Here is a 25,730-nt window from a genome sequence, read left to right as displayed (position 1 = left end):
GATAATCCCAACAATAAGCTAGAAAGAAGCCCACATATATAGAAATATCTGAACATTCCCATTGACCTCTACGATGCATCAGAAGATGCTAGGCAAATGGGTTTTTTGGATCTTTAAAACAAAAACAAAGTAGGAGAAGAAAAGATGGTAACTTCCATGAACAAAAGGGTATTTTGGATAGTCCTCTTTTTTTCACCAGGACCTTCTTTCCCCAAGTATTCAATACATGTATAAGAAGTTTAAGCACAATTAAACAGACAAAAATTTCTGCACATAATTTCAATTGGATCTGCTGAAATGTTTACAGTCAGCTATTTTAGCATATTCTTTTGATTTTGGTCAGGATTGGAATACAGTTTTAGAGCCTTGTTTTCAACAATCGGTGACCCCAATTTAAAGGATTTTTTTTATATGGAATTGTAATCCTCCAGTTTTTCACTCAATTCCTCACCATTTAACTTCTGATGGGGTCTATGCATGAACTAAAGTTCACAGTGAGAGCTATAAAAATAAGACTTGACATTTTAACTGGCCTTAATGGGATTTCAGCAGAAATCTGTTCTACACAGATTTGCTGAAAGTACAAGGATCCTTTGTCAGTTACTCATATTGACATCATTTCCTTCATAAAAATAAACATAATCATGGGAAAAGCCCACTAGCACTTAGAACAGGAACATGATGCAACACACTGGGAATTGTAGAGTGAATAAAATGTAACATTTATAGGAATTGTATAAAGATATATTATCTGCTTAATACAACTTTACTTATAGCAATACATTTATAGAAAAATATACATGTTATGTGTTTTTAAGAATATTATCAGTCTATCTGAATTATTTATTATCAATGAATTAATTCTTTGACTAGGTGACAAAGTTAGTGGATCAGAGGAATGCTGTGGATATAATTTACTTGGATTTCAGTAAGGCACTTGATAAAGTAGACCACAACCTACTACTCGATAAGATAGAAAAATGTGGGTTAGACAGCATCCCCACCAGATGGATTCATAGCTGGCTGACCAGCCGTACTCAGAGTGTGGTCTTCAATGGAACTGCATCTACATGGAGGAAAGTGTGTAGTGAGGTGCTCCAGGGCTCTGTTCTGGGCCCACTGCTCTTCAACATCTTCAACAATGATTTGGATGAGAGGATAGATGGGGAACTCATCAAATTTGCAGACGATACCAAGCTGGCAGGAATAGCCAGCACTCCAGAAGATAGGCTTAAGATATAGAAGGATCTTGACAGACCTGAACATTGGGTGCTATCTAACAAAATGAAATTCAATGGTGAAAAAAGTAAGGTTCTACATTTAGGTGCATAGGTATAGTATCGGTGGTACCTGGCTCAATAATAGCAACTGTGAGAGGGATCCTAGTGGACAATCACTTAAATATGAGCCAGCAATATGCTGCAGCTGCCAAAAAAGCCAACACAGTGTTAGGCTGCATTAACAGAGGGATAGAATCAAGATTACATGAAGTGTTAATACCACTTTACCACTTGGTAAGGCCACACTTGGAATACTGCATCCAATTTTGGTCGCTATGATATAAAAAAGATGTTGAGACTCTAGATAGTATAGAGAAGAGCAACAAAGATGATTAGGGGACTGAAGGCTAAAACATATAAGGAACGATTGCTGGAATTGGGTATGTCTAGTTTAATGAAGAGAAGGATGAGGGGATGACATGATAGCAGTATTCCAGTATCTCAGGGGCTGCCACATAGAAGAGAGAGTAAAGCTATTCTCCAAAGCACCTGAAGCAGTGGTGGGATTCAGCTAGTCCGCATCACTTTGGCAGCATTGGTAGCTAATTTTTTATTGCCCAGGCCCAGAATGGACTTCTGGAAGTGGCATCCACACAGAGAACCAGTTGTTCACATATTTGAATCCCATCACTGACCTGAAGGCAGGACAAGAAGCAACAGATGGAAACTAACCAAAGAGATGAGCAACCAAGGAGAACTAAGGAGAAATTTCCTGATAGTTAGAATAATTAATCAGTGGAACAACCTGCCTCCAAAAGCTGTGAATGCTCCAACACTGGAAGTTTTTAAGAAGAGATTGAACAGCCATATGTCTGAAATGGTATAGGATTTCCCTCCAAGGTTCCTTTCAACTTTATTATTATTATTATTATTATTATTATTATTATTAATAATAATAATAATAATTATTGTTTATTTTCCCTTGCTGTACCATTACAGAAGATGCTTTATAGAAAGTTCAGTAGAGACAAACCAAAAGTACACTAAGAATCAAAGCTGCCAATATTCAAGACAGTACTAGAAAAGGAGACAAAATAGTTAAATGCAGTAGAGAAAATATTAGGAAGTAATGTTAAAGACACATATTTGCTCATGTTCATATTAAATTCCACATATAATATGGCCTGCAGATTAGGGCTAATAGATTTGGACTGCAAAATCCAGATGATTGCTAAATAGCAGCAACGAGTTAGACTTTTATTTATCTTTTTGTTAATGGGCTTATTTTACCTACAATCAACTGAATTTTTGCAACTCAGACCTGGTAGTGCTACTTTAGAATGCAGCAGATTTGGGAGTTAAGGAGAGGATTCTTAATACTTTAACAATAGAATAGCACTAGCAAAATGCCATCATTGATTCCAACCTTTAAATACATCCAGAAAATACTGCTGTTATTGCTACTGTTGATATCCTAATTCTCCAGGCTATTAGTTTTCTATTTATGTTTTTATACTGCCAAGTCTCTGCAAGCACTAGAGAAGCATCATTTGAAGAGATGGGTTGCTGAGCTAGATTTTCAGAAAGAACATAGAAAAGAATTATAGGAGAGCACACTGACTGTTACTTTTTTAGAGTTAATAACATTTGGAATTTATATATAGTAATAAAGAACAAATATATTGTAAAAGGAGTCCCTGGCTGTGTTAATGAGTGTGGATTTTGATACCTTCCTTGGCTGCTATGTATGTTAATCTTTGTAATTATGGTTTAATTGTTTTTAATTTTAGTTTAATATTATTCACTGTCCAGAGTCAGTTGCCAAGATGAGTAGCCATACAAATTGCTTAAATAAAGAAATAGTACAAGTATTCAAGATGATTTTTCTAATTATTTGATTATTTTTTTGAGAAATGATACAGTTGATGTACCATTGCACATAGCAAATTAATTCCCCTGGTTGAGGAGCAGGTGGAAAAAGGAAACTGATGAATTTCTTAGGAAAAACACAAATAATAGCCTAAGAAATTAATTGAGAAACAATACAGTATGATTTTTAATTGTTCAGAAGAACAGCCAACACAGTTTTATTTCAGAGGCTTTTGTTTGTTACTGTTCCTTAAGCCAGTCTTTATAATATGAACAGAAATAGTCATTGTATATTATAATTTTTCATTTTGTTTATTGATGTAAACATAGTTTTATTTATTATGCCTTTAAAAATAATTCTTGTTTTAAATGACAATGATTAAAAACTGTAAAGGAATGTTCTATAAAAGAGTGGATTATATACCTTTGAAAAAAACCTTTTATATAATATTCTTTAAAGTAAACTATATGTCCCACTGAAAACTACAACTGAATTCCTTTCTTAAACACAATAGCTGCATTATACACAGTACATGACATCAAGTACAATGTAGTATGTATTTTGTGTATTCTGCATGAGCCACTCATCAGTGCATAGTTTAAATGCAGGAGACATTTGAAAAGTAGCTTGCATTTCTTTCATTGGGGATTGTAATGATTATTGTTTCAGAATTGTTTCAATCTTGCAAATAAAGTTTTATCGATTGCACACATAGGATATAAAGCAAGAATATGCCCTAATAGTATATAGTGGAAAATAAAATAACATAAATAAATAAATAATTAAATAAATAATAAAATAAAATAAAATTAGTAAATAAAAATCACATATTTCTGGCAAATCTATCCCACTTTCCCCAAAGAGTTCAGAATGGGGACTTAGTAATGTTTATTTAGAAATTCACATGTTGATTTCAATCTTGCTAAGCGAAGTAGTTTCTATTTTTTTTCTTTCTGTCAACACAATATTATAATTCTCTGTTACATGAAAAATAAGGTTCAGTTTCCTCTATTACAGACAGGTAGGCAGATATACAGACAGACACTGTCACCTTGTTGATTCTGCCAGTGAATCACTCTGAAAGGCAGAGTATTGCAAGCCATAATTGCACATTGCATTGTGCTCAAAAGACACAACAGTTATTTAAAATAGTATTATTATTTTTAGAAGAATGGATCTTTTAAAGAAAACGGTTTTCTTTTTAAAGAAAACCATTCCTTTGTAAGGAATGGTTAAGGACCAATCATATGCTTTTTCAGTACCTCAGATGTCACAGTAGTTGAATAAAATATTAATGTAGGTTGAGCTGTTGTTTAACTTACCATTCAACAGCTCAGTGCTGATTTTTAACAAATTAATAAGCTGTTCACACTTTTAATAGATCTTTAATAAATGATATACTTTTCATGAGCACCTGTTCAAAGAACCTACCCACCCTATGGTTGAGAAATAAAATTGCATTTAAGTGTTAAAAAGTGTCTAAATTGTATAAAAAGATAAATGGCTATGATATGTAAACTCCCTTAAGAGGATTACAAAAAAAGCAACCATATATGACCAGATTATACTATATGGCTATAGTTTGGTCATACATTATGTGTGCCGAATTGGTGCTATATCATATTGTCTATGGGCATTTCCTGGTTTAACGAAAAATAATGTTCATTCCACATGCCGACAACCAGCATGTCGTAGATGGTAAAGTGCTGGACTAGGAATAGGAAAATCTAAGCCCTTGTCCTCCATCAGGTACTGAAGTCAGCTGGATGTTTTTTTGCCACTAGTATTCTCTCAGCCAAAATTAGTGTCAGGTTCTGTGACATACCGCACTATAAACAAAACTGTTAATCATGCATTGATAGCTCTGCTATAGAAAGTAAATGGGTGAAGTTAAAAAAAAACAAGTGGACCCTGCAACTACTGTAGTAGGGACACACAAGCTCAGAAAAACAATGCTCGTTCTATTAGTTGAGTTGAATAACTGAATATAGTACAGCAGATTCCACAAAGACCTGTGCATCAGTGCAGGCAGAATTTCTTTGGATTAACAGTAAAAGAGCAAATATACCTTTAAAACTGGCTATAAAGACAGGAGCCCTGCCCATCCCTGCTCAGTTGCCTTTAATTTGCATAAAATACCATCTTGCCTCTGAAGATGCCAGCCACAGCTCTCTAGACCACAAAACCCTACAGTCCATCTCTGCTGAATGGTTTCAGCCAAGGCATGATTTTTTTTTTGCCATGGATGAGAAATGAAAAAGGGAATCCATCGCCTTAAAAAGTAGCACCTGCTCATTCTATACCTATTACTGAACAAGAGGCAGATGTAGTTGACAAAGAAATATGAGATAAATTTATCTGTGAATACATTTATCCTTTGTGACCATGATTTATTTAGATAGGAATGGTAACTACATGGTAGCCCTGAGCTTTGTTTTTTTGGCTTTCAGGGGCCATGTTAAAAATTGGCAGCAAACCCACTGTACTCTGGGGCACAGATAAATTCAGGTCTCCAAATTGCTTTTATCAAAACAATATATTTCTGAACATCCAAAGAGTTGCCTATCCAGGAGATTAAAACATGTGGACAAGAAGCAACCCATCTAACTATTCAGCCACCTTTCTTTTTTCAGCTTAGAGACTTCAGGGTGGTGACATTGTGAAATGCCTGTGCTTCATAAAAATGGTGGAAGCATTTAGTCATTCAGTGCTAAGACACCAGTGTGCTGGGGTGTTTCAGCTGAATGATGATAAGGAATGTTAAAGAGGTAAGGCTGACAATTTCCTTGTAAACAAACACATATTATATTGTGATTAATTACTTCTGGAACTATTAATATGAGTTTGCTAGAAACTATATAAAAGATACAATTAATTGTTTTGATAAGAGTGAATGTGATAATTTTTTGTCTTCCTAAAATCATAGTAAGGAAAAAAAAACTGTTTTTGGAAACACAACTCTCACAGTTAAAAGACATTAACCTGAAGATGGATGCTATTTAATCAATAGTTTCATTTTAAAAGTTGCTTTGTGATATTTATAACCCAATATCTCGTTCTCTTGATTTGTTGGTCAGTTTTAAAATGACAAGTATGTGTAACGGTATAGCTTTGTCTGATCATATATCAGAATACAAAGGACTCACATTTCTGAAGGCTGACAGGTCAATAAGTAAATTCTGTTCCTTTGATCTGGAAAGGAAAGTTTGATTTGCCTTTAGTGCCTGAACTCAGTCCAATTGCCTGAACCCTTTTATTAAAATCAGTCTGTGACCCAAAGACCAGTTTAAAAGACTAAATCATAATATTGGCTAAGGAGAGTATTCTGATCTCAGAAGCCTGTTCATAAATTCAACTCAATACATTACAGAGAGTACAACGATTAGCACAGACAAGCTGCTTTCCTGACAGTAGGAACAAGGGATTCGAGTTAGTGAAGCAGCTCCATTTCATGACAAACTTTCCTTTAGAAGTGGGGGTAAGGCAGGAGGACCTGGGTCGTGGAGCGAAACATGAAACTTAAATGCATGTATTACAGTCATAAGACAAGACATGAGTTATAAAGCAGAACATGAGTTTTAAATATGTGTATTAGTTAAAAGGAGAACAAAAGGAAATGGACAAATGAACCCCAGGTTTATTTGTCGGTCGCACACAGAGGTGTTAAAGTTGGAAGCTCTGCTCAAGCTAACCACATAGGTCTTTATGTCTCATCTATAGCTAACCACAAGTACGTTACAGGAAATTCAGGCACTTTAGAAGCTTTAGCAAGATATTTTAACTACTTTAGCATAGCAACAGGGGGGTATAAGGGGGTTGTGATTCGAAGCAACCAATCCATGCTACCTGTTACATTTCCGTGTTTTGCTGTTTCTGACAAGAATATATAAACTTGTGTTTTGTTATGAGAGGTTGTTCAGATGTGGCTACAAAGATAGCGCTCTGAACCTTTGCACAAATAAATCAACTTCTTTTGATTCCGTGGCCTGAGTCCTGTGATTTTCTGCAATAGGGGTGGGGAACCAATCCTTTCTCTTTCATGAGACCAATATAAATACAACAGCATCTTTGTAATGGAGCCAACAGTCCTGATTTCTAAGGATGCAGAACATATTTTATCACAATATGTATCAGATTGATGCTGTTTCACACACACAAACTGTTTCCAACATGCCCAGGACATTTTAGAGGTGTTTGAAATAATAAATTTAGTCTTACAGTTGTATATATAAAAGGAATCTGTTGATTGAATAGTAATTTTACCAACTCAGGTAAGGGGCACCCTAACCCGACGTAAGCTACTGACTAGAGTTTTAAAGGCTTAAGAAACCCAGGGTTAAGATTTTATTTTCTTTAAAACTAAGAATTGTTTTTGAGTGAACTCCATAAGCTTTTGGGAAAAAGAAAAAAGTTCTTTTAAGAATTTCAAAGATCAATGAAGAATCAGTATTATCTTTACGTTGTAGTTGCTCCTGGTTTGGTACAGTTGCAAACTCCCAAAGCCTATTACCCAGGTTTTCATTTTATTTTTCCAAACAAGTGTTAAAAAATAAAGGTCATAGCAAGCATTAAGTCATGGTTCTGACAGAAGAAACCCATCAAAAGAACTTCAAGGAATTATTTTCTTTAAAGAATCTTTTATTCGGGAAACAAAGTATTGGCACTACATAATTGAACCCCAAAACTAAATTCCCCTCCCCTGGATACAAAGTAACAAAGTACAATTCCCACCCCCAATAAACAGTCATAAAACACATTCCCCAATTAGCTTGAAGCCGGGCTTTCTCCCCAGCTCCCCAGCCCGCCAAAACGTTATCAGCTCTGGACCCAGTTTGTCCTTGGATTCTCACAGCAGAGTTGTTATTATTATGACTAACTGAAATCTAATTCCAATCCCCCTCTGAGCACCAAATAATTCTAAAAGCATAGAGAAAATGGCTGCATTTTCATCTGTTGTCAAAGCAAGAACATCTGATGTTAGCAGCATTGACACATTACTTAAAAATGCCAAGCAAGTTTCTAGGAGACAGGATTCTCTTTCCTTTGTTGTGCTTTAAACTACAACTTCCTCTTCACAAACCCTAGATCATAGTTGTGTCTTGGAACACACACTGGCATGTATAATATGCCTATTAAACTAATAACAGTTATGAGCTTTTGAAGCCCCAATCAATTCCAATTTTCCCAAACAATTCTTTTTAAATATATTTAACATAAAAGTGCATTTTAAAAGGATTATATATAGGCTTGATAACTGAATTCCCCTTTGCAAGGTTACATTTTGAAGATTTTTGTTACAGTCTTATATTGACTTAGACTAGCCTAAGGAAATGTGTAACAATTGTTCTTATAGCACAGATTCATCCTTGGAAATTCAACATCTCTGGTTATTTTAGCCTCCATAATATATAGTAAATGCAACCCCTGGAGTGCCTTGCATCTCTTTATTTTGGGATGCTGTCATTGATTCTGACTTGCCTATTAGAACTGCAGATGAAATTGGAATTTTTATTAACTGGAAGGATTTTATGGAATGCATTGATCTCATCATCATATAAATATTAATACATAATGTTTTATTTCAGTTTCTAGTTTTTAAATGTACTTTCAATTGATCTTCAGTCAGTATGATTTTTATGTAATCTACTCATGACTTTCCTCATATTATTAATAAGCAGTTTTCCTGGGTATTGTATAATAACCAGTTTAGTTGTTTAGGGCAGAATTTAGCCCAGTGATTGAGAAATCTGATTTTCTTTTTTTCCAGCCATTGAGCAATATAAAAGAACGAGATCACACATTTTTAACTAGTGCATCCCCTTAACTAGACATCTCATGCTGCTAATATCAAAATGTTAATGCTTATCTTATTCCTATACAACAAAACTGAGAATCTGATTACTTTGCTCAGAGCTTGAGATAGATCTGGGTCATATCTGAGCTTCACATTTTCAAAAATGGTTTTCAACAAGTTCATTTGCCCATATTGCTACCTACAGCTTGAGAACTATAGCAGTTGCCAACTTAGTATAAATCAACTCATTCATTCTATCTTCATAGTGAAGGTGCTTCCAGATATGGCTGTTTTCTACAATTACTCTAATTCATTCACAGAGTTTTATTAGAAGTGGGGGAATGTTGATGCATCATAGATGTTGAGTCCTCAAGTCAATGGTGAAAAAAGAGCACACATTCTGATAGTTCTAACAGCTTTTATTCTCTTTAGCTCTCTCCGACACAACTCAGAGGCTCGCAGGCCTCTCTGCCTCCTTTAATAGAATCCCCGGGCAAAAAGGTAACAAACTGGCACGCTTCCGCACCTTGCGCATGCGCGAAGGCTGGCGCCACTCAGTCTGGTCCCGGGCAGCTTACAACAGCCTGGGACCATTGCAACATTCCGAGCCTGCTTTTGTAGGCTCAGGACACAACATCCCTTCCCCCCGGATGAAACTTAATTAAACTATATTGATAGATATACGCGACCTCAATACGAGTGTGGTGTGCTATCCCTATGGAACCGCACATCTGTTGCAGCTACTTACTAGCCACACTATAGCATGGTACCATGCTATTGATTTGGAATTAAGTGCCCAAGACTTGCACTTCCAAGTTTCCCAACAGCAGGCACCCTCTTCACCTCCCTTGCTTTGACAGCAATGTCACAAAATCTTCCAGGTATTTGGGAGATCTTTTAACTCTCTGTGACCTCCTCAGATTTTGAGAACTCCCTAGATCATCCTGTGCAGAGATTGTAGTGGAGTTGCCCCCTCTTTTAAGGCCTGGTGGTCCCCGTGACCTGGGTTCTGTTGCCTGGTCTGCTTGCTTGCCCACCGGGCTCGTCAGACCAGGACTTTGCTCCCTACTGTACCTGGTTGATCTGCCTAACTGTAGGCTCTCGGGCCCCACTATGTTCCCGCCAGTATTTGGCATTTCTGTGGTACTCTCCAAGTCCACAATGGACCTGTCAAGGGAACGCATCCCTTCACTCCCAAGCCCCGTAACGGGGTTGTCTGGGGTTTCTGCAATACCCCAGTATTTGGTTGCCCCCCATTCTATGCCGGAGGTACCAGAATCAGGATTTGCCTCTCTGACTACCTCCCTGTGTGCAGACTTCCTTTCGGAAGCAGTAGCAGCATTGGGCCAGCTTATTTGTTTGTATGCCAGTTCTCTTGTGTTATTTGGGTTGTTTGGATGCTCCCGGTTATTCTCCCAGCTTGGAGTGCTGTATTGGGGTTGTGAATAATGAGTATGCCCCCTGGGTGACTCCCTGGCTGGAGTAAGTACTGGTGCCTGTATTGTTCCTTGTTCCCCTGAATTCCTGTTAGGAATCTCCGTTTGGCCCTGATTGCTGCCTACACCCTTCCCTTTGCCCACAGTGGTCCCCCTCCCCCCCTGGAGAAAACCCAGGAGTTGCAGAGGGAGAGTCCAGTCTTGTACACAGCTGATTGATATGCCGCTGAAGGACATGACCATCGTCCAGGGAAACCTCATAGGACAATGGACCAGTGACCTTGCATACTACCGCCAGAACCCACAGGTGACCGGGCCCATAGTTCCGGGTCCATACCGGGACACCCACTTGCAGACACCTTGGTGCCCTTGGTTGGGCGACCCGAGGAGCCATCCTGTCCGGATACAGCCTGTCAAGTTTGGTGACCAGTATGCGCCCCCAGCGAAGTTCTGCCGGGCTCTTCCCAGTGGAAGTAGAAGGTGTGGTGCAGTAAGCAAGAAGAAAATCTGCCAACCTGTGGTGCCAGTCCCCGTAGGTCAGTTTCTTTAGAGCATCCTTGGGGATGCAAACCATCTGTTCAGCCATACCATTGGTGGAATGGTGCTGAAGTTGCATGACGAATCATGTTGGCCTGCAAGAAAGCCTGAGATTTGGAAGAAGTGAATTGAGGACCATTGTCAGAAACCAGAACATCTGAAAGGCCATGTGCAGCAAAAATCCCTCTCAGTACTTGAATGGTCTTGGCAGCAGTAGTGGAAGAGACAGGAACAACCTCAAGCCACTTTGAATGGCTGTCAACAAGGACCAAGAAGAATTGTCCCTGAAAGGGCCCAGTGTAATCCACATGCACCCTAGACCAAGGTGACTGTGTCTCCTCCCATCTATGCACAGGAGCCTGAGGCATTTCAGGGTGTGAACGCTGGCACAAATGGCATCCATGCACTTGGGCCTCTATTTCCCTGTCTAATCCTGGCCACCATAAATGGCTGCACGCAAGCGCTTTCATCCTGACAATGCCAGGATGACCCTCATGGAGAGAAGCTAAGACTCTAGGTCTCAATGAGGTAGGAATAACTACTCTGCTGCCCCACAACAGGCAAAGTGGATAACTCATGCTTCTTGAGCCAGAAGCTCTGGAACTCAGTACCTGGACAACTCTCAGGCCATCCAGACAAAACCCATGACAGCACATGAGTAAGTGTGAGATCTGTGGCTGATTCAACAGCCACATCCCTGGCATTTAGGGGAGACTCAGGCAACGCCTGAATGGAAAGAATATTGATGGCAGGGGCAGGGTCAGCCTCTAACATTTGCAGAGGTAATCTACTTAGGCCATCAGCGTGGCCCATTTCCTTGCCAGGTTTGTGAATCAATGAATCAATCATAGGCTGACAAAAAGATAGACCATCTCAGCATTCTAGGAGAGATGATATGGGGAGTTTGTTTGTTAGTGGTAAACAACCCCAACAGAGGCTTATGGTCAGTATAGACCGTGAAATGTCTGCCATATAGAAAATCATGGAATTTTTTAATTCCAGCGACAATGGCCAAGGCTTCTCTATCTATCTGAGCATAGTTTTGCTCAGCAGAGGACAAAGGTCTGGAGTAATATGCAACAGGAACCTGAGTTCCATCAGTTCTTAAGTGGCTAAGTACAGCCCCCACCCCATAAGGGGAAGCATCACAAAACAGGAAGGGTTTCATTAAATGTGCAAGCACATCATTTGATGTAAGTAAGGCCTTGACCTCATTGAAACTTTTTTCATGTATTTGGGACCACTGCCACACTTCCTGCTTGTCTAAAAGCCTATGAAGTGGTTCTGCTACATTAGCCTTGTTAGGCAGGAAAGCATTGTAAAAATTCAAGAGGCCTAGGAATGCTTGTAACTCAGCTTTAGACTTAGGCCTAGGAGCCTGCTGTATGGCTTTTAATTTAGACTCAGCAGGGTGAATACCCCTGGCATCTATTCTGAATCCCAGGAAATCTGTAGAAAAAATTCCTATCTTGCATTTGTCTTTTTAAAGTTTTAGGCCTGTTTTTCTGAAGCGAAGCAAAATAGCCCTTAACCTCTCAGCTAAATTCTGAGTGGATTCTCCAGCAATAAGGACATCATCAAAATAGGGGCAAACCCCTGGGATACCTCTCAGGGTGTTTTCCATAACACTTTGGAAAATTTCAGGAGCTACATTTACTCCAAATTGTAGTCTCTTGACTTTGAATGCCCCCCTATGGGTTACAATAGTCTGTGCTTCAGCAGCAGCTTCATCATCAGGTAACTGTTGATAAGCCTGTGCCAGATCTAACTTTGAAAAAACACGCCCTCTTTTGAGGGAAGCCAAAATATAGCTGACTACAGGTACAGGATACGCATGCTGTTGCAATGCCTTGTTTAATGTGCATTTGTAGTCTGCACAGATGCGAATGTCCCCATTAGCCTTGAAAGGCATAACTATGGGGGTTTCCCATGGACTTGAATCAACAGGTTCTAAAATACCTTGCTGGATCAATTTATCCAGTTCAGCATCAATTTTCCCTTTAAGAGCAAAGAGTACTCTCCTTGCTTTCACCCTAATGGGATTGACAGTGGGGTCAAGTTTCAAAGAAACTGGGGGGCCTTTGTAAGATCCAAGCTGTGGACTGAAGATATCTGCAAACTCTTTGCAGACCTCTGCTAGGCCTAACGTTTGTAAATTGTGTAGCCCTGTAACTTGGATTCCCAAAGCCTCAAACCAATCGAGTCCAATAAGACTCGTTCGTTCACCCCCAACTACCAATACATCTAATGGACCTTCAAAATCCTTCTACTGTACTGTAAGGGTGGCCTTCCCCTTTACACACACCTTGGAATTTTGAAAATCTGTTAAGATTATATTGGATGGCCTAAGTTTGGCCTGGAACCCGCTGCTATTGCAAATCTTCCTGAAAGTGTGGATAGAAATGATTAAAAGAGCAGACCCAGTGTCCAGCTCCATAACCAATGGAACTCCTTGCAACCTCACCTTAAGTGACAGTTTCTTTTTAAGTGGCTTGTGTGTGCCTGTTCTATAAATACTTTTGCGTGATGCACAGAAACCCACCCTGTTTTGGCTGGGGACCCTGGTACCTTTCAGGCGCAATTCTTCTCGAGGTTGTGCCTTCTGACGGCCCAGACAAACAGATGCTATGTGGCCTTGCCTGCCACATGCTCTACAGATTGCAGAACGGAACCTGCAGTCAGCCCTCTTGTGGCGACCTCCACACCCAAAGCACTTGGACACAACTGGAGCCTTTTCTTTGCCTTCCTTCTGCTTCCTTTCTTTGGACGGGTAGAGATGATCCACCTCATCTTCAGGATCTTCCTCTGAGCTCTCTTGGACTCCCTCATGGTGCACGGAAACTGCTTCTGGGTTGTTCCTGATAGGCCTCATATTCTTGACCGCCCCACCTGCTGCCTCCTCTGCAGTGACCTCTCTCAAGGCATCTTGGAAGGAAATATCTTCTTTTGCAAAGAGTCTCTGTTGCAAGTCTCTGTTCCTTAGCCCGCATACAAAACGGTCTCTCAGCCTTTCTTCTAAATCTTTAAAGTCACAGGGCTTAGCTGCTCTTCTCAAGGCTGCAATGTATTCTTTGGCTGATTCACCAGCTCTTTGATCCCTCTGTTCAAACGTGTGTCTCCACGCAATAACAGACAACTTGGGCTGGAAATGTTCCTTCAATAACTTCTTTAAGTCTGTATAAGTAACAGACTCAAGAGGAGCAGGGGCTGCCAAATTTTCTGCAATTTGAAATGTATCTTGACCACAGACACACAGCAAAGTAGCGGCCTTCAAGCCATCTTCTCTAACTTGATTCACTCTAAAGTAATTTTCTACTCTAGCGACATAAGACTCCCATCTTTCTGGGTGAGTAACGTCGAATTCAGACAATCTCCCTATTTTCGCCATCCTTGCTTCTTATTCTAGGAAGGGGTCTATTAGCCAGCTTACCTCCAGCAATGCTATACTGGCAGGCCAGATGCTGAATTAACGCCATCTTCTCTCTCCAGGACTCTTGGGTAAGCCTTACAAGTCTTCTTTCTTTATCTTGTAAGCAATCCCACCTTCGTCGCCAGTGTTGTGTCCTCGAGTCAACGGTGAAAGAAGAGCACACATTCTGATGGTTCTAACAGCTTTTATTCTCTTCAGCTCTCTTCGACACAACTCAGAGGCTCACAGGCAATCCCCAGGCAAAAAGGTAACAAACTGGCGCGCTTCCGTGCCTTGCGCATGCACGCAGGCTGGCACCACTCAGTCTGGTCCCGGGCAGCTTGCAACAGCCCGGGACCATTGCAACGTCCCGAGCTTGCCTTTGCAGGCTCAGGACACAACAATAGACATTTGTTTTGTTTCTTCTTTTTTTCTGCAAAAAATCTGGTAAGAAACAGAAGAAGCAATAACTGCACAGGTTTTTTTTATTAGTTGTACTACAACATGTATCACCCCCCACCCACCAAATTGTTTTCTTCATGGTGCAGAATAGAGGAGGAATTATCTGGTTCCCATTTTCCATATCTGTTCTGTTATTGTTGTGTAGTTAAAAGGGTTAAGTCTGGAATAACAAAGGCTACTTCTTTTGGGGTCATCTATGCTAAACACTATTGTATCTCATGGTTCTGGAATGTTCTGTACTTTTAATATAGAAATACAGAGAGTACAGATTGTTCATATTAAACTCTCTGCCCCTTTATCTTTTCCCTGTTGCTCATGTCATTCTTTCTCTCCCTGGTTTTGCCTCCCTTTTGCCAATTACCAGTGGTTGATGTTTGCTGATGTTTAATAAATAAACATCAAGCTCTATTTTGTCTAGTGGAACTGAATGGTGCATGTACTTGCCCTCATGTGGATACACGGAATGACAGGGGTGTGCTGGGTGCAAACTAAATTGAAAATTTCCCACAGTAATTTTACAGCATATATCAGGAGCCATTTGTCTTCAAAAACTGGAGTCAAAATGGTTGCTCTCTTCTTTCCCCAGACCCCTTTTTTTAAACAGGTAGGATTAAAGAAGAATTAATTTTAATTATATTTGATTAATCCTAATAAAATTATACGCCACCTTTTGACTGGGTATGGTTTTCCCTGATAGATAATACTCCTATTTTTGTTTTTCAAGATAATTTTATCATAATTCATATTTTCATGGTTTATTGGTTCTGTTTTAACATAATCTGTGCTTTTTTTTCCTCACTTCCCAGAATAAATTTTAATTTAATGGGACAACAATATTAGAGAATCATTCATTTTCTCACAATATTTTAGAGCAAAATTACTTTTAAAATCTTGGTAGAGAAGGATTTTCCTCTTATTTTCCTCCCCTGTGAATTTTCTCCCTTTTAAAAATACTTTATTTGAACAAATACTGTATTAAGAGAACTTTAAAGAAGGAATGAAGGGAAACATTAAACAACAACAGCCAGTTCTGTCTTTCAGACTCTTTTGAAAAAGAACCTACATTTTTATTGGTGGTGCATATGTAGCTTCAACCAGGAGCACTTGAAAACAGCAGGTTCACTTGCTTGTTTTCTGCTTGAATCCCAGAAGGAAGTTGCTTCCAGCTGTTAGTGCTTTTCTGCCTTAGAGAACATGTCCATTCTTGTGTCAGTGCTGGCAGGTGGCAATGTCTGCAGGAGAAAATGACATATGCAAATGTGATGGAACCATCAGCACAGCTTGGCAAACTCGGGAAACTTGGCAATGTGTGTGTATTCCAGTGCTGGAGGAATATAGGCTGCAAGTTGAATTCCTAACTGGTTCCTTTACCGATTATAAATGCCAATATCTACACATTGATATGTGAGGCCAATGAATGGTGAGACAATAGAAGTATTTCACCATATTCTCTGCACTGTGTTACTTGTTAAATTCTGCACGTATGCACAGAGCACATGTTCCTTAACTTTCTTCTTCGTAGGATATAGCTACCTAAACACTAAAGCATTTTCTGCAAATAAATCTAATTTCTAATAAAGGAGAATATTTATAGCTCAAAGGTTGAAATGAGGAGTCCTTGGTGCTCTCCGAGCTTGCTTGTTTTCTTGCAGTCGTTTCATTATCCAAACTAGGTAACATCATCAGTGCTAGTAAGGAGTGCTGTTTGCTGTCAATTTACTGTATATTCTAGTGGCTTTCCTGTCAGTATTGGTGGGGGGTGGTCTTAGAGATTCTTTGATTAGGCTATTTGCTGTTGCCTTCTTTGGCAGTTTCTTGATTGGGGTATTGTTTACTTGATTGTTGGTTTGATGTTAACCTTGGAATTAATCTATGCTAATCCGGGTGCTGATTGCTGGTGGAGAGGTGCTTGGGTCTTTTTGTTCATTTTTGGGCTGGGCGATAGGCACTTTTGCATATTCTATAGAGGTTGTTAATGTCTATGTGTCTATTGATGGTGATGTGTCAAAGTGCCAGGCTTCTAGAAATTCCCTGTGTTTTTCAACTTGGCTTGGTCTAGGATGACCACTTTTTCCCAGTTGAAACTATGGTTAAATCTGTCTATATGTTGTGAAATTAAAGCATTTTCATCATGTCTTCTGACTGCTTGTTGGTGTTAATGAATGCATTCAGTCAGTCTTCTGCCTGTTTGTCCTACATAGTGGTTGTTTCAGTCCTTACATTGTATGCTATAGATGACTCCTGTTTTTTTCTTCTGGGATTGTTGAGTCTTTTGGTCTGCTTAGGATATTTTGAAGGGCTTCAGTTGGCTTGTGTTCTGTGCTGATTCTATGGGGTTCTGATTTCTATCTAATTTCTGTAAATGAAATCTGCTTTGCATTACTTATCTAGAACCTGCACTACCGTCAGTGATATCCATAGAATACTCCAACTTCCAATACTGTTATTCTCTCCATCCTTCTATTGCTCCTTTATCTCCAATCTTTTTCTTGAAGAATGACTTTTTCCTTTCATATCTAAACTGCCTAAGAGACTTTAATTGTTCTCTGTTTAATACTGTACACATGAGGAGAAACAGTTCATAAGTCTGAATGAAAAGGAGTACTGTGGTTCATGTAGTTAGGATGCTGCACTGGAGGTTAGCAAGCTTGCATTTGAGACCTGAGTGCTGCTGTGTGTGGTAGGGTGAGCTCCTGTCATTCATTCTAGCTCCTTGACGGGGACATGAAAGGAGACCCCAAAGCAATGGTGATGTCAGCGGCTAATCCTTTCAATGCAGAAATGCCTTAAGCAATGCCTCTGTCACAAACAGGAGGGGGAGGGGGAATCTGAATGAAGATAGTGTGAATTAACCTGATGAGACAATTGGGTATACAGGTGAGAAGAATGAGATGTGAGAACAAATTTCATCATTAATACTTATTTTGTTATTTATGCAATTTTTATCCTGCCTTTATTACTTTATAAATAATTCAAGGTGACAAAAATACCTAATAAGTAATGACATTTCTCACCATTTTTATCTTGAAATACCATATGCTACACAATAGATCTTCAGCAAGACTGAGCTGCCACTTTGAAAATCAAGAAAAGGGAAATAAGGTGGTGTGGTAGTATAGCAAGGATCACCTAATCCATCATCTATTACCTTATCTACCAGTAAACCTCTTCTTATAAAGACTTGTAGTATTTATTGTACTCATCTTTCCAATTATTTTATATCAGAAGAGTCATGAGAATAATATAGAACAATGATTTGATGATGACATGGTAGATAATCCATAAATTAGTGAACAAATTGTGTCATTAGATTTGGGTCTTCTCACAATGATTCAGTTGTGATTAGAGATGAAAGGAATGCTAAAAAGCTGATGTGGTAAATAAGAACAATCATACTTTATATATGTATGCAGAGTTCTGCCAAGTTTCTGGTAAATGAGTGACCTGCACAAGTATGCTTGGACAGATTCCATTCACTTCAGTGAGATACGGGACATATCTTGTGGTCTAATATTTCATTCAATGCTTTACAGAAGAACCAATGGTAATGTGCAAAACTAAAGATCTAATTGAGAAACATTTCAAAGGCTATTAATGTCAAAAAGGTTCTAGGGATTATTTCACAGTGTAATTGTTGTATCATTAATTTTATTCCAGATTAGATCTCATAACTGCATTGACATTAGTTTAATATATGCTTTGAATGTGATTGTGTGTGTGTGTATGTATGTGTGTGTGTGTGTGTGTTTGGGTGTGTTGTGAAAAAGAGAATGCATGTACATAACAGAAGAAGAAAAGACAGAGGGAAAAAAGAAAGAATATTAAACTGGAATGTGTTTTTCTATATAAAATGAACTGAAAAGAAATATCCCAGAACTACAATTCTGCTTACTGATGATTGAAATACCAAATGGTTCAGCATTCTTTGCTGCGTAAATGATTCATAACTTGCTAAATGTATTTCAATGTGAAGTGTTCCAGAAAGAGATGGTAGATTTCTGCAAGAGGAACAGAGGAAGCCATTCCTGAAATGAAATAAATTGCTTGAAATTAATTATTTGGGATGTGAATTCCGAGCAAAACTGCTAAAGATTAAATATTCCCTTGGTAAATCACAATGTAGGAGCTTTTTACTAATCAGTGAATCAATAATGATCAATGCCACATTCCACTTTCATATACTGTAAAGCTTAGTGGAGGAAAGTACCAAAGAACATGTTCCTCTATGACATGGGTGTCAAACTCGCCACGTCACGTGAGGTGTCACGATGTATTGTGATTCTTTTTGCATTGCTGGCAATGGGGTGGGCACGGCTTGGTATGATGAAACCAGCCCATTTGACACCCCTGCTCTATGATATTGTTGACTCAAAGTACACGTTGTTCAATTTTTAAAAAAAATTTCTAGTACATGACTCCTTTATTTCCTTTATGAGAAATGCAGCCATCTGACATGACAGCATATAGTATGACCAATTATTTTGGGATTACTGGGCATTTTATTTTGTATTATTAATTAGTATATCACCCACAACTTCATTCAGATTCAAACTCTTGCTCATTCAGAATCATCATTTTTCCTTTGTAGTTGTGAAAAACACCAACCTGCTTCCATAGTTCACACTAGAATTTATTTCTTTAACCTGCTCATTTTACATAGAAATAGTAGTAGCACATAAGATAGAATTCTAGCTGAAACTTCCAGTGCTATGCACGATAATCAAAGGGACAATATGGATATCTGTATTCAGAAATGATTATGGTTGCTGAATAGCAGTTCATCCCTGCTGACTTTTCCTGGTGTAAAAAGGATTTCCTCTCTCCATGGTAGCACCAGACTTCCAGTAATTTTATCTAATAATGCTGATATCACCAGTAACATAATATCCTATCTAATAACTTGAAGAAATTAAAAAAATGCAACTTGTGCATGAAAATTTCACAAATAAAAAAATTTTTTTCCATCAAATTTAAGGAAATTGTTAAGTAATGCAAAATTAAGAATTGGCTAGCACTAATTTTTTTTTTTTTTTTGGCTCTTTCATCCTTCTCATTCAGTTTATACCAACCCAGTGTAATAATGATAAAGCAAGAAAATCAAAGAAAAATATAAAAAGACCACATAGAACAGAAACAATTAAAATTAAAAAGTTCAACTGCTAGAAGCTTGATAATGGAAAAGTAATTTTGTTACTTTTCTAAAGTAGCAAAAAGGGAAGTGGGGAAGTGGTGATAGGGGGCAGACAAATTTAAATGATAGCTCAGTTCATATTGATAGAAACTCATATCAAACTTATAAAAGCTGATAACGGTAATGGAATCTTCAAAACAGACATTGGTTTGTTCTGATAAACAATTCTCAGTATCTTTAATATTTGATTTGTATCTATGGGAAATGATGATAAACTAGCTATCCTCACTCACATGCTTGCTAGAAATGCCTGGAGTTGTAGTTCCAGTTTATCTGAAAAGTTATCAAATTAGAAATAAGGATTCTTGATGTTCTCTGAACTTGGTTATTTTCTTGAAGACGTTTCATTACCCAAACTTGGTAACATCATCGGGTAATGAAATGTCTGCAAGAAAACAACCAAGCTCAGAGAGTACCAAGGACCTCTCATTTCTGACCCCGAACAACAAATGTTCTCCTTTAAATTAGAAATAGTTGGTGAAGATATAGGGTGAAGAAAACTTTTTCTTTTTCTTTCATTCTTGGCATTTCATTCTCTTCTCACCCCAGTAAATGAGAATTCTGAATAATTTAGAACTGTCCTATTTTATTAGGACCATACGGTTGGGATAAACATAGTATTTCTTAGGTGATAGCATTTTAAATAATACCTCTACTTTCTTTTTGGATTAAGGCTGATTTCTACACCAAATGAAAAAATAAACAGAGATCTATTTACTTTTTAAGAGCTGTACTCTCAAAGAAAGACTGCTGATACAGTTGAATTGTTGTATATATAATTTACAGTTTATTTTAAAACTTCATTTTTCTCTATCATCTATCTCTATCTCTATAAATTTGTCTGTCTATCATCTCTCTATCTCTATCTCTGTCTTTAGTTCTCTGTATATGTTTATTTCTGTGAAATGCTATTTCTTATCAAACCAGTTTCCAGTTTACAACCCACCACATTACTCTTTGATCCCTTTGTGACCCTATCTCTTTGTGATAGGGTCACAACAGTGAAAGGCAATCCGAGACCAAATCAAAAACATTCCTTGAATACGTTTATTTGAGATCTTTATAACCAAGCCACAAACATTTTTATCAAAGTCAATTGTGTGTTTTTCTGCCTCTTTTGAGACAGGAAATATATGAAGACAATAGTAAAATCCTTAAAGGAGATTATTATAATTAGAAAACTAAATTCTTACAATTCCCACCCTCGAAATGGATTGTCATTGCTATTTCATAGGACTGAAAAACAGCAACTAGAGCAAGGGTCTTCAAGCTTCGTCCTTTTATGACTTATGGACTTCAACTCCCAGAATTCCTCAGCCAGGCACACTGGGTGAGGAATTCTGGGAGTTGAAGTCCACAAGTCATAAAAGGGCCAAGTTTGAAGACCCCTGAACTAGACCAAGATCACTAGCTGGTTTTGTGTAGGACTAGAACTCATGGTCTCCCAGTTTATAGCCTGATGCTTTAAGTTTGTAAAGAGTTGATGTTGGTTATAAAGCCCGTGCAACTATGTCTGATTCTCAGCAATTCTATGGACCATCCACTTTTTCTGATTTTGTATGACTTCTTCCAGTTGTTTTATGCTCTGACTAGTGTTGGCTTTGATGGTGAATAGCCATTGTGCTTTTTGGAGGACTTGCTTCCTTTTACTACTGACCATTCCAAACATAATTGCCTTTTCTGGTGAGTTTGGCATGGCCAAAATAAATAAGGTGGAATTTTGTGATTTTGCCTTGTAGTGATAATGTCTGATGCTGTAAGTACAATTTCTAAGTTGCTAAAATGGGAACTAGTTTAGTTACCTGATTAGAGACTACGCATGATAGTTATACAGTAAGACTGCTAGCATGACATTGCAGCCTACGCAATATATTGAAAATAGCCATTTCCATTTGCTGCAGATATTGTACAAAAATCAACAAAGCAACAGGCAAAAAACAAAGGCAGTCAACAATCAGTATGGGCATTTAGAGATCATAATAAGAATTACAGTAGACACTATTGCAATGAAATTTATACCTTCATGTATCTACTCCACCCTCTTTTCAACAGATGCCTTGGGTCCTCATAAAACCATCTGTTGTGTGCTTTCCGATGTTCCGAGATAAAGTGAAAAAGCTTTAGAGGTTGGTGAAGATTATAAGGCAGGGGGTAAACAATGATTAGAAAGGATAAATGCAAAGGCATAGCCAGAGTGGTGAATTGCAGACTTGGAGAAAAGGTTTGAGTGCCTCTACAAAAATTCAGCTTATTTATAGCAAAGTGCAGATGGCCTTGCTGAGGCAAGTAACACATGTTTTTCTAAGGGTTTCAAGAAATTATTCTGATGTTCGGTGCCATCTGCTCTATGTAGAGTGTTATAGAAAAAAAAATGGGATTGCTGTAATGGGTGCTTGGGCAAGGTGTTCCTTCTGCTGATGTTGATGAAGGTAGATCTTTCATGAGTTGATATTTCTTTTATTGTTTTTTTTATTTGTGGCTGGGCTAATGCAATAACATCTTTAACAATGTGTGACTGGATTCAGCCACTCTGGCTGTCATGGTGTGATTTTGTGCTTTTATTGGTAGTTCAGCTCAACATTAATTTGTTGAAATCTGTATATGAACTCTTTCCTTCTCAAGGGTTAGTCATCTTTATCTGACCTTTTCCTGAGGCAGAAAGAATGACTTGTCATGACATGGTACAACAAAGAGAAAATGAAAGCAACCTAATTTAGTTTGCTGTGACTTGTCAGTGATATATAGTAGGTATCATAAAAGGCCAAGTGCCCTCTCTAATAAGTTGAGTAATGTGGCTTCCAGTGCTGTCAGAACAATTGTGCTGACCTATGCTTTGAATACTAATAATAAAGAAATTGGGTCAATGAAACATAATCAATCACATATTCAAAAAAGGAAAATGAAGAGTTCAATGCCAGGTTGGATTGCTGTTACATAATCGATATATAACAGTTTTACAAAACATATTTTTTAAAAAAGAATTTGTTCTAAAAAAAAAAAGAAACTTCAAGGATTTTGCATACTATTATTGTTAAAAGTTAGAGTTTAGAAAAAGAAAGTATTGAAAATACTTTTAGTATTTTATTATTTATCTTATATTAATTTAATTTTAATTATTGTTTTATTTTAATATTTTATTTATTTACAAATAAATCTGTGGTTAAGTTACTGGAGCAGGAATAAGGAGACCGGATTCTAATCTTTCTAATCTTTCCATAGAGACATTGAACAACCTGCAGGCATTGCCTTATTTTGGAATGAAGATGATAATTGAATAGCAGTAAGGCATTTTTCAACTCATACTATATATAATTTTTCTACTACAGCCAAAAGCACTAAAAATGTTGCAGTAACTTTATTTAAACTATTGCCATCCCCACAGAAAATCAGAGTGACCATAGGCATTTGCTGCAAACCAAGATGTACACATACTGATAAAGTATCATATAAAATAGTATCAGTCTGTGAATTGTGAGCGTTATTTATACTTAAGAAAAATATGAAGCAGTTCTTTAACTTATCTGTATCTCTTTCTGAGTTAGACCATTGTATATCTTTATGTATATATTTAGATATCAGTATCAATATACAAATAGATATACAGTAATCAAAAATTCTTTCTTTGTTGTATATTGTTTTTTAAAATATTTGAATCAATGATAAATGTGTATTACTGGCCCAGTACAATCCTTGGGTTTTATTATTCTGAACATTTTTCTTGATGGGAAAATTCTATATATACCACATTTCTCTGAAAGTAAGACCTGGTCTTATATTATTTTTCCCCCCAAAAGAGGCATTAGGTCTTATTTTCGGGCAGTGTCTTATATTTTTCATGATACCTGCCTCACCTCACAGTGGAGGCACCAACATCCCATCCAGCAGAGCCTGCATAGCTGCTGGTCCACTTCTGCTGTGGCCGCTCGTGGTAGGAGGCTGTGCGGCACATTGTGCCGCTGCCACCACAACGAAACAAGACAGGTGGGTGAGGGGGTGGAGCTGCTCCACATGTCCTGCACCTGCTTCCTTCACCCCCCCCAGCCAGGCCATTCCTTGCTCCCTTTACTCCCTTCCCGAGCCGGACTGCCATGCTACCGTACAGAGGATGGGCAAAGCAGGCCTGGTCCCCTCCCCCTCCAACTTTGCGAGATCTTATTTTTTTCACGAGAAGTTAGAAGGTCTGATTGAACTTTTTTTAGTCCCATGAACTCCGTTTCAGCAAGAGAGAAACGCGCTAGAGCTGGAAAGCAGGTTAGTGTTGAAATTTTTTGCTTTGGGGATGAAAGCTGCAGAAAATGGGGCTGCCATTTTGAGAATGGAAAAGGGAGACATGGTGTGATGCAGGGCTGTAAGTAAGTGCTCTTTTCTGCTCTGCATAGCTGCTCAGAGCCGCTCCGCTTCCCGTTCGCCATTCTCTCCAGTGGTGGTGACGGAGGGCTGGTGGAGGGAGGTGGCAGAGGAGGCTTGTGCCACCTGGCCGAGGAGAAGGAGGTGGTAGCTGCCACTGTGCAGGTGATCTGTGGGGCGGAGCATGAAGAAAGCCCCTCCTGTGGTGCACAGCCGCAGCAGAGTCTTTCGCCATCACTTCCCCCTGGGTCTGAAATGGTAGAGGGGACCAGGCCTACCCCGCCCATCCTCCATACGGTAGCATGGCAGTCTGGCTCAGGAGGGGAGTGAAAGGGAGCAAGGAATGACCTGACTAGGGAGGGCCCTGAAGGAAGTGGGTGCAGGATGTGTGGGACAGTTCCACCTCCTACCCCACCTGCCTTGCCTCATTGTAGTGGCAGTAGCATGATTTGCTGCACAGCCTCATGCCCCATTGCAGCAGCCAGGTGGGACAAACTGGGCGGGGTCCAAATTAGGGCTTATTTTTGGAGTAGGGCTTATATTAGCCCCCCAAAAAAACCAGGGTCGGTCTTTTTTTGGGATGGGGTTTATTTTTGGGGAAACACAGTACTTGAACTTGTTCAGTTTTATAATCCAATATTACATGACTAAAATGTTCAAAAATCAATTGAGTATTGGCTTGGTTTGGCTGTATTCTAATCTCATCCATTTCAAATCAATAGGCACTTTCAGATTGTTCTTAGAGCCCCCATTGCATTCACTTATATTAAGAATGAGCTAAGGCTGGCTGTAGCAAACTCAGCGGATGGCATATTTTAGTTAGGAATTGGCTTACATTGGACAAAATTCAGCTTCTTTTGCCTCTCATTTTCCAACCTTTTTTTTAGTTCTTTGTTGGCATATAAACAGATATCTGGATCAGCAGATAGAAAGTGCTTCTCGTTGTAATTTGATGATAGAAGGGATTTCTCCTACTCCCTTTCTTGGCACACATTTGATTTAGTTTATAATAGTTTAAACAGTTTATGTATTGGATTTTAAATGGCTATTCTATGAGGGTTTCTATAGGCAGATACTATTAAAAAGAGGGCAGGTAATCTGTGCTAAGAGAAAATGGGGATGTGCATGCCTGCACTGCTTCCCTTGACAAACTTTCTTAGGATGTCCTTGGAAAATCTAAGTGTGATTGAGGACTCTGAAGAAACAGCACAGTATTTTTCCATTAGATGATTGCCATCCACATATGGGGGAAAATGAAAGAGCAGGCCTTTTTCCTGCTCCTTTGTATATTTGGAACATAATCTTCACAATGTCTTCTGTACTGAATTGAAAATATATTTCCAATATTAAACATAAATGATCATTTTTTTCAAAATAGCTAATTTTGCTTTCTCTTGCCTTTTTGTGTTCTGGTTTTATTGCTTGCAGTTAGATTATAATAACTGAATGAGACTTCTATCTCTA

The 25,730-nt window shown here is 38.5% G+C and overlaps 1 long non-coding RNA gene across 2 annotated transcripts in view; it reads right to left on the bottom strand.

Annotated features, from left to right (window-relative positions):
* Positions 1-25,730, bottom strand: part of LOC120306492 — a 104,305-nt gene that overhangs the window by 45,353 nt on the left and 33,222 nt on the right. For both annotated transcript variants that reach the window (XR_005556319.1, XR_005556320.1), the window contains exons 2-3: positions 15,792-15,960; positions 6,237-6,282 (exon numbers count right to left, since the gene is read on the bottom strand). This is a non-coding gene — a long non-coding RNA (uncharacterized LOC120306492). The remainder of the gene's footprint in view (positions 1-6,236; positions 6,283-15,791; positions 15,961-25,730) is intronic.

Source organism: Crotalus tigris, unplaced genomic scaffold, assembly GCF_016545835.1.
Source record: "Crotalus tigris isolate CLP2741 ecotype Arizona unplaced genomic scaffold, ASM1654583v1 scf7180000017740.2609645, whole genome shotgun sequence".
Taxonomy (NCBI): Eukaryota; Metazoa; Chordata; class Lepidosauria; order Squamata; family Viperidae; genus Crotalus; species Crotalus tigris.
The sequence above is the reverse complement of the archived record's forward strand: the minus strand, read 5'-3'. Positions and strand labels throughout refer to the sequence as shown.